The sequence below is a fragment of the Athene cunicularia genome, assembly GCF_003259725.1.
Source record: "Athene cunicularia isolate RWA chromosome 6 unlocalized genomic scaffold, athCun1 chr6_part1, whole genome shotgun sequence".
NCBI lineage: Eukaryota > Metazoa > Chordata > Aves > Strigiformes > Strigidae > Athene > Athene cunicularia.
The window spans coordinates 22,649,086-22,659,113 of NW_020799105.1; the positions used below are offsets into that span (position 1 = coordinate 22,649,086).

Below are 10,028 nucleotides of genomic sequence, written 5' to 3' on the forward strand. Positions count from 1 at the left end.
AAAAAAAAAAAAAAAACGAGTTAATAATTAGCACTAAGAATACTTCAGAAGAAACATGATGTGATTGAGGTGTTTTTACTGCCAGGATTACAGGTTTTTCAACTCTTCTGCAATTCAATCAAGAAAGATTATGTGAAGTATAAATGAATGTGGTACTAACTTCAAGTATTTTTTAATGTATATTCGCAGTAACAGAAAGAAAACTAAAACATGTGACTCACCCACTCTAAGAACTAGTGATGTCATTTTCCCTAGAAGTGTTCCTTTTTCATTGTGCCTTAAATTTGAACTAAATTTATTAATATAAACTACATTAAGAAATGTTTCTCAAACTTTTCATGCTATTGAAAAGGCCTTTCATCTAACAAAGATTTCCGTAAGGCAAATCTCATTACAAAATCGGAAAGTAAATAATATAATATTGGAAAGCAGGCCCTGACCCAACTAATGTTTAGCTGATCAAGGATCAATTATTTTTAGCTGCGGTCAGCTTTAAGAAGCAGTATTTGTGACTTTTTATCTAAATTGTGTTCTTGATTTTAAAATGTTGCCATCTACACATAAAGCACTCGCTGTTAGCAGCATTTTAAGACCATCAAAAAATAGATGGGACATAACAATATGTTAGATGCTAATGATAATTAATACCCTGTATTTTCTTAGTAAAGCTCAGCGATTTCCCCTGAATGCATAACCTTGTACTGTTAACATCTAAAGATAATCTGAGGGTAGAATTTCATGAGACAAACACACTTGCATTTCCTCCCTGTGCCGACAGGGGTGTTACCGCCCAGCCGGCTCCTCCCTAGTGCCGGTCGGGCTTTGGCCGCGCTTGCCCCCATCTGGGAAGTTGCTGTAGAAAAGGGTGAGCACGGAAAAAAAAATTGATAGGGCCTGGGAAGAAATGAATGGGGATGGGAGGTTTGTAGGATGAGCGTGCTAACTCCGGGCTGCTGCTCGCCGTCCCGCGGCCTGCCTGCATGAGGAGGCTGAGGGGAGACCTCCTGGCCCTCTGCAGCTCCCTGCCAGGAGGGGGCAGAGAGGGGGGATGAGTCTCTGGAGCCAAGGCCCCAGCGCCAGGCCCCGAGGGAATGGCCTCAAGCTGCCCAGGGCAGAGTCAGGCTGGCTCTGAGGAAGGATTTCTGTGCAGAAGGGGCTGTTGGGCGTTGGAATGGGCTGCCCAGGGCAGGGGGGGAGTCCCCGGGATCCCTGGAGGGGTTGAAGAGTCGGGCTGAGCCAGCGCTGAGGGGTCTGGGGGAGTTGGGAAGGGTCAGGGGGAGGGTCATGGTTGGGCTGGAGGAGCTGCAAGGGCTTTTCCAACCTTGATGATTCTCTGATTCTGTGGTAGTAGCATCTGCAGGTCCTTTTGCCCCTTGTGCTTTATGAGAATTGCTACTGTGAGGATGGTAGAAGGCAGTTGTGTTCTTTCTTAAGAGTTGTACATGAGGTTATTCCTTTTCTTTTTAAACTTGGTGGTCTGCAGCTTACAAAAAAAATAATATTTACTAAGTTTGCTATTGAATTGCTCACATAGCTCCTCTGCCAGCTGTTTGCTGCCTACGGTGGCACGGTGCCAGGAACGGGCTGCAGGCTTCTGCCGGTAGTGTGGCATTGATGGAGCCCCCATCTTCACACCCCACTGCCTTTGGAGGGAGGGAGATCCTCTGCAGGAGGGTCCGGCATGCTCTTACACAGAGCTTTCAGCTGGGAGCCATCAGGTGAGCAGGGGCAGGCTGTAATCAGCCAGCACAACCCTGACCTTTCCCCAGGCTAAATTACCCTTGGAGGGCATTTTGTAACCAGAAAATCTGGATGTTTACAAAGTGAGGTGTGTTTGATAAATACATGCTGGTTTTAATCCAAAAGAAAAACACTGAGAATATTTCACTTTTTATCTTACCCACCTCACTAGCGGCAGAAAAAAAAAAAAAATCAGTCTTAGCAGTGGTGACTTCTGGGTGCCTATTAGGTTTTTTTTAATAAATTGTCCTGACAAGTTTATCAATGCCAGAAAAGAGTTTATTTCTTCCACAAAGAAAACATGGCATCCTAGGTTGACAGTAGAGAGAATTTGCATAACTTCCCCACGCTAAAGCAACCCTACATTTGAAAATATTCCTGAATCTTGTCATATCTTCTAACCAAATTACTCAAACCTTGGATGTCAGGGAGCAGCACTGCTTATGCATTTGGAGAACAGTGCCCTCAGAGAAAACTCTCTCAGTGTGTAGTCAGCTTGATGCAGCGAGGGTTGGGAGTAGAACAGATGATACTGTGCTCTTTATAAATACACATACAGTTAGGCTCAATTTGCTAATATATTTATGTCTCTTATTAGCCTAATTCTGCCAAGGAATTGTGCCCTACATCTGCTGCCAAAGTTGAATGTATAAAGCATCAAAAGGTCGTGCCTTAGGTGCTAAATTGCAAAACACATTTCACAGTCATGTCTGTTCAACGAATACATGGTTGTACTGTGCCAAGTTGCTTAAATCCAGAAGCAGTCATTATATAGGAGCTATTGAAACCCCTTTATTTCTAGTTAAAGTTATGATTTTTTTTTTGTGAAACACCTAAGATTTTAACGCTGACAATAAGCAATGACCCACCTGTTTTGAGTGTTAATACTCGGTCCCAGTTCATTTCTAGTGTAAGGAAAAAAATGCATAATTTTGTTTGCTGTATACTCAACAGGTCTTATATAGCCTGATTGGATGTGGCCAAGGATTTGCAAGCAGTGAGACTGATGGGATTTTCCTGGGTAACCTTAAAATGCAGGTTTAAGCCACCTGTTGGTTTTTTTTAACTTTGGTATTTCATTAGCGTGGTAGAACGTTTATCAGTTTGCTGAAGTCATGCTAATGATGCCTTCCAATTCTTTAGCCACAAAATCAAGATACTTGGAGCTGCATTCTTTTCATCTTTCATAGACTGAATTCTCACTTCACTCAAGAGCAGCCTTTTACCTGCCTTTAAATACTGTTTTTCTCAAGGACACTTCCAATTGTTTTAGATTCATCCAGCCATACATTTTTCAAAGGAAGCAGAAAAAAGTAGAAAGGACAGAACTTGTCTGAAGGATTAAATAGCACATATCATATGAGGAAAATACACATCTGAGAAACTAAAGAAAAGGCAGCCAAGCTCAAGTGCTGCATCTTGCCACGTGGAGCTAGAGCCATACTGCCCTGAGAGGTGATTTCAGAAGCCAGGCATCCAGCCTCACTCCCAGGAAAACAGTGAACTTGTACCCAAGTAAACACTGCAGATTCGTGTCTGAAATGCAGAATTTCAGAAACAAACAACTCTCCTTTTCTTGCTTGAAAGAAAAGGCTTGCTTGCACTTGGATTCTGCAAGGCCCAAATAAAGGAAAAAAAAAAAAAGGTTTATCTGCTCAAATACAGACATAATAAGGAATGTACAGATGCTACATGTAGATGTATTTTTTAATACTGGTATGGGCTGCTTCTGATCTTAGAAAATTATGAGTATGAAGTAACTCCAACTGTAATCTAGTTATTCAACGAGAGAGAGAGAGGGACTTCAAACCCCTGCCTCATGTAAGGTTTATATAGAATCAGTGTAGTCCCATGACTCTCTTTCCTCCTTTATTTTGGCACTTACAATCAAGACACAGAAAACATCCACTTTTCTTCTTTAACTGCTATCATGTTGGAATTTTAAATTGTTCCCATTGTGCACAGTGGCAGCTATTATTGTAGATCTTGAAGCAGTTGCTCTCAGTTAGATGATGTATTTCCTGCAACTTGAAAAAGGAAAGCAGAAGCTTAATGTGTACTATTGAGTTACCTGTAGACACCTAGAAGATTCCACATGACAGTAAGCAAAATATGGAAAACAGAAGACATGAAATGTTCACATTTTACAATAATTTGCCCTGCAGAAAAGAAGAAAATCTTGACCTACTTGAGGAAAGAGGGTTATTATATTCGTTTTACTTATCCAGAAAATACAATTTGACATCTAAGTAAACCATAAAGTTATAAGAAGGAACAAGTTAAGTCATGCCAGTTGTTAGGAGTAATTCTGCAGCTCTGTCTCTTGCAGAAATGCTCATTGAAGTCATCGGGAATTAAGCATGTGAAGAGACTGAGGAATTGCATCCCAGTTCTTGTGGTTATTTAGAGGTAGAGCCAATACAAGGGAATTACAGTCTTGGCCTCCTAAATCGTTTCAGATGCACAAGCTCAGTGTGTGCCAGGGATTAACGCGCTGCAGGACCCTTTCTTGAGTGTAACACTGTCCTGGGCCTGCTGCAGCAAGTGTCCAGAGTGCCTCCATAGCTGATGTTTTGGCATGTGGCACCAGCATTCAATTCTTCAATGACATGGTAGTTTCTTATGTGGCTCAGGAGAAGAGTTCCTCACCTCAGGGTGAGAACCAGAGCAGTCAGCAGGTTGGATATGGAGTTCATCCAAGTCATGAGGCTCAAGGTGCAAGTTCATAATTAGCTAAGATCAATACAAGCCTACAGGGCAGACAGACAGTCCCACCTCTCTTCCCATCTCTAGGAAAGCCACAAAGGTAGTCTTCACCCTTTCTTGGTGAAACTGTGCTGCCATTCAGAAAAAAAAAAAAAAAAAAAAAAAAAAAAAAAAAAAAAATTACACTTCTCGGAGCCATTTTAAGGCAAAGCCAATGGTTAGCATATTGCCCTGAAGAACTCAGCCTCCAGTCCCAGTCTGACAGCTATCTAAGTGCTTCATACCAAGGAGTTTTCTGAGAAGAGCATCACGTACTCCGCAGCCCAACCTTGCAGATGTTTCTGTCATCTGAACAAGGTCTGGCATGACAATGCTACACAGCGATGGGATTCTTGTGTAGGTGTGAACGTGGGGACACAGCCTGGGTAACGTTTCTTGGTTTACCTGCTGTTGGAAAACATCTGGTGTAATACCAAACCTCCCCAGGGGTAAGACTTTTCTATGGCAGATGTCTCCTGCTTGAAAACATACATCTGGAAAAGACCCAAGAAGAAGATGAAGGTGCTTTATTACTATGGTGATAAGACACCAGTATTTTACAGTGCAGTGCATCAGAACATGGGAGCAACAAACTGTAATGCATGCAAAGCATATCTGCCTCTCAAGTTCAGTTAGAGATTTCATTTTTAGCTCCTATCTTTTAAGATGGTTTGGCAGAGCCTAGCACAACCCCCACAAAATAATGCTGTTTTATTGGATCGATCCTAGTTAACCCAGCTTAAAGCACCACAAACAACCCCTAGAGATGATACTCCTATTGCAATATAAACCTTGAGCTATAGTTAATACTTATTCTCCCTGATTTGGATGTTGGCTTATTTTACAAAAATATCATACAAATTATATTCTGTTTGCTAGGTGACATTGTGGCTAACTGAATTATAGAATCAAAATAGTTTAAGTTACTGTCTTCTGGTAGGCATTGTTTCCAGTGTTTGAACTTACATTTGGTTATTTTCCTTTGCAGCTTATCGATGCCTATGTCAAGAGCCTTCCACAAGTGCAATGAGGCATTTTATTTGTATGTGAAACCTAGATTTAAAGGTGAATTATAAGCTCTTCTATTTCTTGAGCTTGTAGTTAATTAAATGCAAAATGAAAATTTTGCACATACATTTCTGGTGAGCATCACATTCCTTGCACATCACACTAAGAAGACACAAAGGGGAGAGAGGATGGGAAAACCAACTTTTTCAGATGTATCAAGACAGATTAAAAGAGCTGTGTGTCTTCAGCTCACTGGTGACTAGTTTTAGATTTTTCTCTAGTTCTGAAAGTAGTGTGCCTGAAATTCCAGCAGCAACATGATCCAAGTGTGAGATCCATGAGAGCAGATAGTGGGCAGGAGTCTGAGAATCCACAGGACCCTGATAAATGACATTTTCTAGCATAAGAATCAGAAATGGTAAAATAAAATCCAAAGAAAATCAGAGTGGGACTAAGTCAGTTTGAATTTCAGGCTTTCAAGTGCCTCCTATGTGAGCTTGCTTCTTCCTTGTACAAATGCATTTTGATTGAATCCTGCAGACCTTCCTCTCTAACTTCCATTCTTCCTTCCTGGATGTTATTGGGACAGTGATTTTTGGAAAAGACAACTACTTTACCTTCTCTCCAGACTTAAAAATCTGACCCAGATGGCAGCTGTAACTGTCATGAGAGCACGCAGAAGATGAACATAAATACGTCTAACTGTGTAATAGGAATAAATACCTTGTCAATTTGGTTAATCTCAGGATTGAGCACTAAACATCTGGATACACTCTATGTCAAGGGCTGGGAAACTCCTCTCAAAATTCTGTCAGGGCACATCCCTGCCGGCCCCACTGTTCAAATGTTTGACATTGCTGCAACAAAGATTGCTAATCTTGCTAAATGATGAGCACTCACCTGCTCGGGGCTACTGTAGTCTGAAAATGAAGGATTTACATAATGCCTTGGCCAAGTCAGACTTTAACTTGGCATCACTGCGGTAAAAGATTAGTGAGGTAACCTATTGCATCACCTGCCACTTGCCGTTACCTTGGGCTGACATGCTGTCAGCTCCTGAACTTCCCCATTCAGTACTTTAAACTAGCCTTAGATTTTCTAGAATACCAGATAATTCAGAAAATTACAAGCTTTCTTGATACGTGTTAGGACAAAAAAACTTTGCTTTAAAGTCTATTGTTTTAAAACAATTTCTTTCATAATAATTGTTTTCAAAAATCCCACAACTTGACGTATCAGAAATATGGAGAGCATATTGCCAAAGGGAAGTAAGATCTTCAGAAAGCAGGAAGATCTTGACAGAAATTACTTAAACTATCATATGGCTGTTCCTTAGAAGGGACAAATAAAGTAGGAAAATATTTAATCCATTCTTTGCTCTCTGTGGCTTGTTTATCATTTTTTCAAACTAATGCCCTTTTGTAGGAATTGCAGTGAAGTGTAACATTTCCGGAATGCACGGATACCTGTGACTTTCAGTGGGATTAGTGGAAGGGACTGAATGATAAGAAGAGCCATCAGTCTAATGGCTACCCACAAACACTAAACAAGAGGTGTCAGCGCAGGTATTGGATGTTGGGACACCATCCCAGAACTGACCTAACCTGAGAGGACAAGGTTTCAACTCAGCTGACTCTTAATTTGTTATGTTGGATGCTTAAAAGATCCACAGACACAAGACCTGACATCCTTTAAGGTTCCCGTTTTGCAAAGTCTCTGTAGCTCTGTATATTCTTTCCTTTTTTTTTTTTAAAAAAAAAAAAAAAAAAGGAAAGAATATACAGAGCTACAGAGACTTTGCAAAACGGGAACCTTAGCAGTAAAATAGCTTCTGTGATCAAAGGTACCATAACAAATCAGCATGTGTAGAAAGGAGTAAATTTTTTTTATTTGTATTGATCTCCTACATAGATCTGGTGTCTTTGAATGTATTTTCAGTATGTCAGAGGCTGCTCGGTGACAAAGCACCAATCTTGACTACTGCTGAAATCCCTCTGCAGTGTTACAACGTGCCTAAGCCCCACGGGATGCCACATTTTTAATTACAGTTTTCATGTGGCATTACAGAGGACACAGAAAATGAGATGATCAGCTTGAGAAAGAAGCTAGCCTGGGAACTCTTCAGTGTTAGAATGGGAAAATGTAAGATAAATTGAGTTTAATATTTGTGCTACAGTAGTGAGCTAAAGTAGTGTTCCTACAGGCTACGTGAATCACAGCAACCACAAACCAGCTCCTGTGAATAAAACAGCCAAGATGCCAACAAAGAGGCTAAAGCAAACCTGTAACATGCAGCTCATAAATTACTTGCACGCATCATTATCTTCCCAGAAACTTTTACTGAGAACACTACCAGAAATAGGGCTTGGAACATGAGTTTTCCGTGTCAAGAAAGCGCTGTAAAGATCTGTTTAAGGTGACTTCAGCTGATGTGGGGTCGTACTGGAAAACAAAAAATGTGTTCAGGTCTAGTGATGCAAGAACGCCATTATCAATTTTTCTTCAGGAGAATCTCACCCACCAAATATTTTGCTAGACGTCTAGTCTGCCTGTGAGTTGTAAAGCTGCTGAAAATCAGACTTTGATCTCATTCGTAACCTGTATACAGGACCAAAGCGACGCTTCTCAATCATTCCTGAGTCACCTGACCGCTTAGTGGGCTGATAAGGCATTTAATAGATCAGCTGTTCTTTTTTTGTGAAGCCTTTGATAAACACGTGGGTGCCTTGACTTTCATTGCTTCTCTGGAGGTGGTATGAACTGGCAGACTGCCAAAGATAGTATCTGTGGTGTTTTATGAAATGAGGTGGACAATAAAAAGGGCCTGGCTGTTGGACTGAGCATACCAAGACAAGTTTTGCACGTACCCGTTGTTGTACGATGTGTCACAGGAAATGATGTGGGATTAGATACCCACATTTTTAAAAGGGACTCAACCTCCTTCATGCATATCCTACAGAAAACCTGCTGGCTGGAATCCCGCCTGCAATAACTGATTTTGCAATGTTTGGTACGTTTCCTACTACAGATCTCCCTAGTTGACACCTTTGGTAGTAAGAGGAGTTAGTTTAGTCCAGCGACAGCTGTCTGGAGCCTGCGAGGCAGCTGAGAAAGGGAATAGCCACAGCAAACCTCTGTGTTTGCTTCCACTGTGCATCAGCCACTCCACACAACACGGGTGCATTTTTCTGGGTGTGGATGGCCAAGAGGACATCTGCCAGAAGACATTGCTACCTATCGCTCACTGTAAACTCAACCTGTGCTGCCATCAGGAGGTGGGACTTGCATGTTCCACAGTGACAACAAAAATCAGTGTCATTCTGAAAGAACTGTTCTGCCAGAAGCAGGGAGCAGCAGAAGGCTTCTGAGCTCTCTCTCTCCTGCTCCTCCTCCGGGGTCATCCCTGGCGTTCTCTACGTGGTCCTACTTGACCTCACTAAGGAAAAATGCACAGGTGGAAACCGGGGGATTCCATCCTCCGCTCAGGAACCTGTGTGTAGGTAGCACATGGCTTATTACAGATGTTCTAGCAAATAATAATGAGAGAGAGAGTGAGACAGAGATCGCTAGGAAGGAAACTTTAGAGAGGCTGTGGCTGCGCTCTCCCTGGCAGGGTTCAAGGCCAGGTTGGACAGGGTTTTGGGCAACCTGGGCTAGTGGAAGGTGGCCCTGCCCATGGCAGGGGATTGGAACTGGGTGGTCTTTAAGGTCCCTTCCAACTCAAACCCTTCTGTGATGATTCTGTGATTATACAACAAATCATACTGGTTTTCTTCATGAAAAATGCTTGGTCACTGACATTTTAATAAATATGCTTTATCTTTTGTTCCTTAATGTATTTAATTGTTCAGTGTATTCTTCAGACTTTGCAAACCCAACTGTACAAGTTGTTTCAGGTTTTTTCTTAAATACAGATCTGAAAGTCTAGTTAAATTGACATTTCTAACATTTCCCTAACTGTGATGTTACGGTGTTCCCCGCATGTACTCCTTTCATTATCAGGTTAAATGGAATTGATTTCCAAAGCGCTTTTGTGGTTCTTGGACCACTGATACTGCCCGTGCAGAGAGAAGCTACGAAACAGGAATTAAGTTTTTTGTCCAGAGATGAACACTGTGTGAGGCAAGAGCTTTCCTTTTCTGCAGCTGAAGCACAGCACACGCTTTCTTGCTGTCCTGTGAAGCACTTGCCGCTGCTGGAGGTGAGATTTGAGCCCTGTGCCCTCACTGCCATGTTGCGTTCTGGAGTAGAAACAAAGGGAGTACAAGCAAAGCTCTACCTAGGGTTGCACAACCCCAAAGGCACCAGTTTGGGATGTCCGAAACCCAGCTGTTGTTGGGTTTCAGGGGGAACAAGGGAGGCTACTAATTTTCCTGTTCTCTCTAGAGCATGTGAATTCAAAACTCTTTTAATTTAATATAGATGCATTTTTTTGCTTTTTACGCTTAGTTGCGATTCCTGTTAACGTCTATATTTAGCTGTGAGTAAAGTCAATTTTTGTCCGTGCTTGAAGATATTGCACAAATCGGTATTCA

General features: G+C 41.7%; 1 long non-coding RNA gene across 1 annotated transcript; it reads left to right on the forward strand.

The window, feature by feature from the left end:
- Window positions 1–769: 769 nt before the first annotated feature.
- LOC113481775 lies at window positions 770–7,222 on the forward strand. Its single transcript, XR_003398728.1, has 3 exons — window positions 770–865; window positions 2,695–2,761; window positions 5,474–7,222. It is a non-coding gene; the product is annotated as an uncharacterized LOC113481775 (long non-coding RNA).
- The last annotated feature ends 2,806 nt before the right edge of the window (window positions 7,223–10,028 follow it).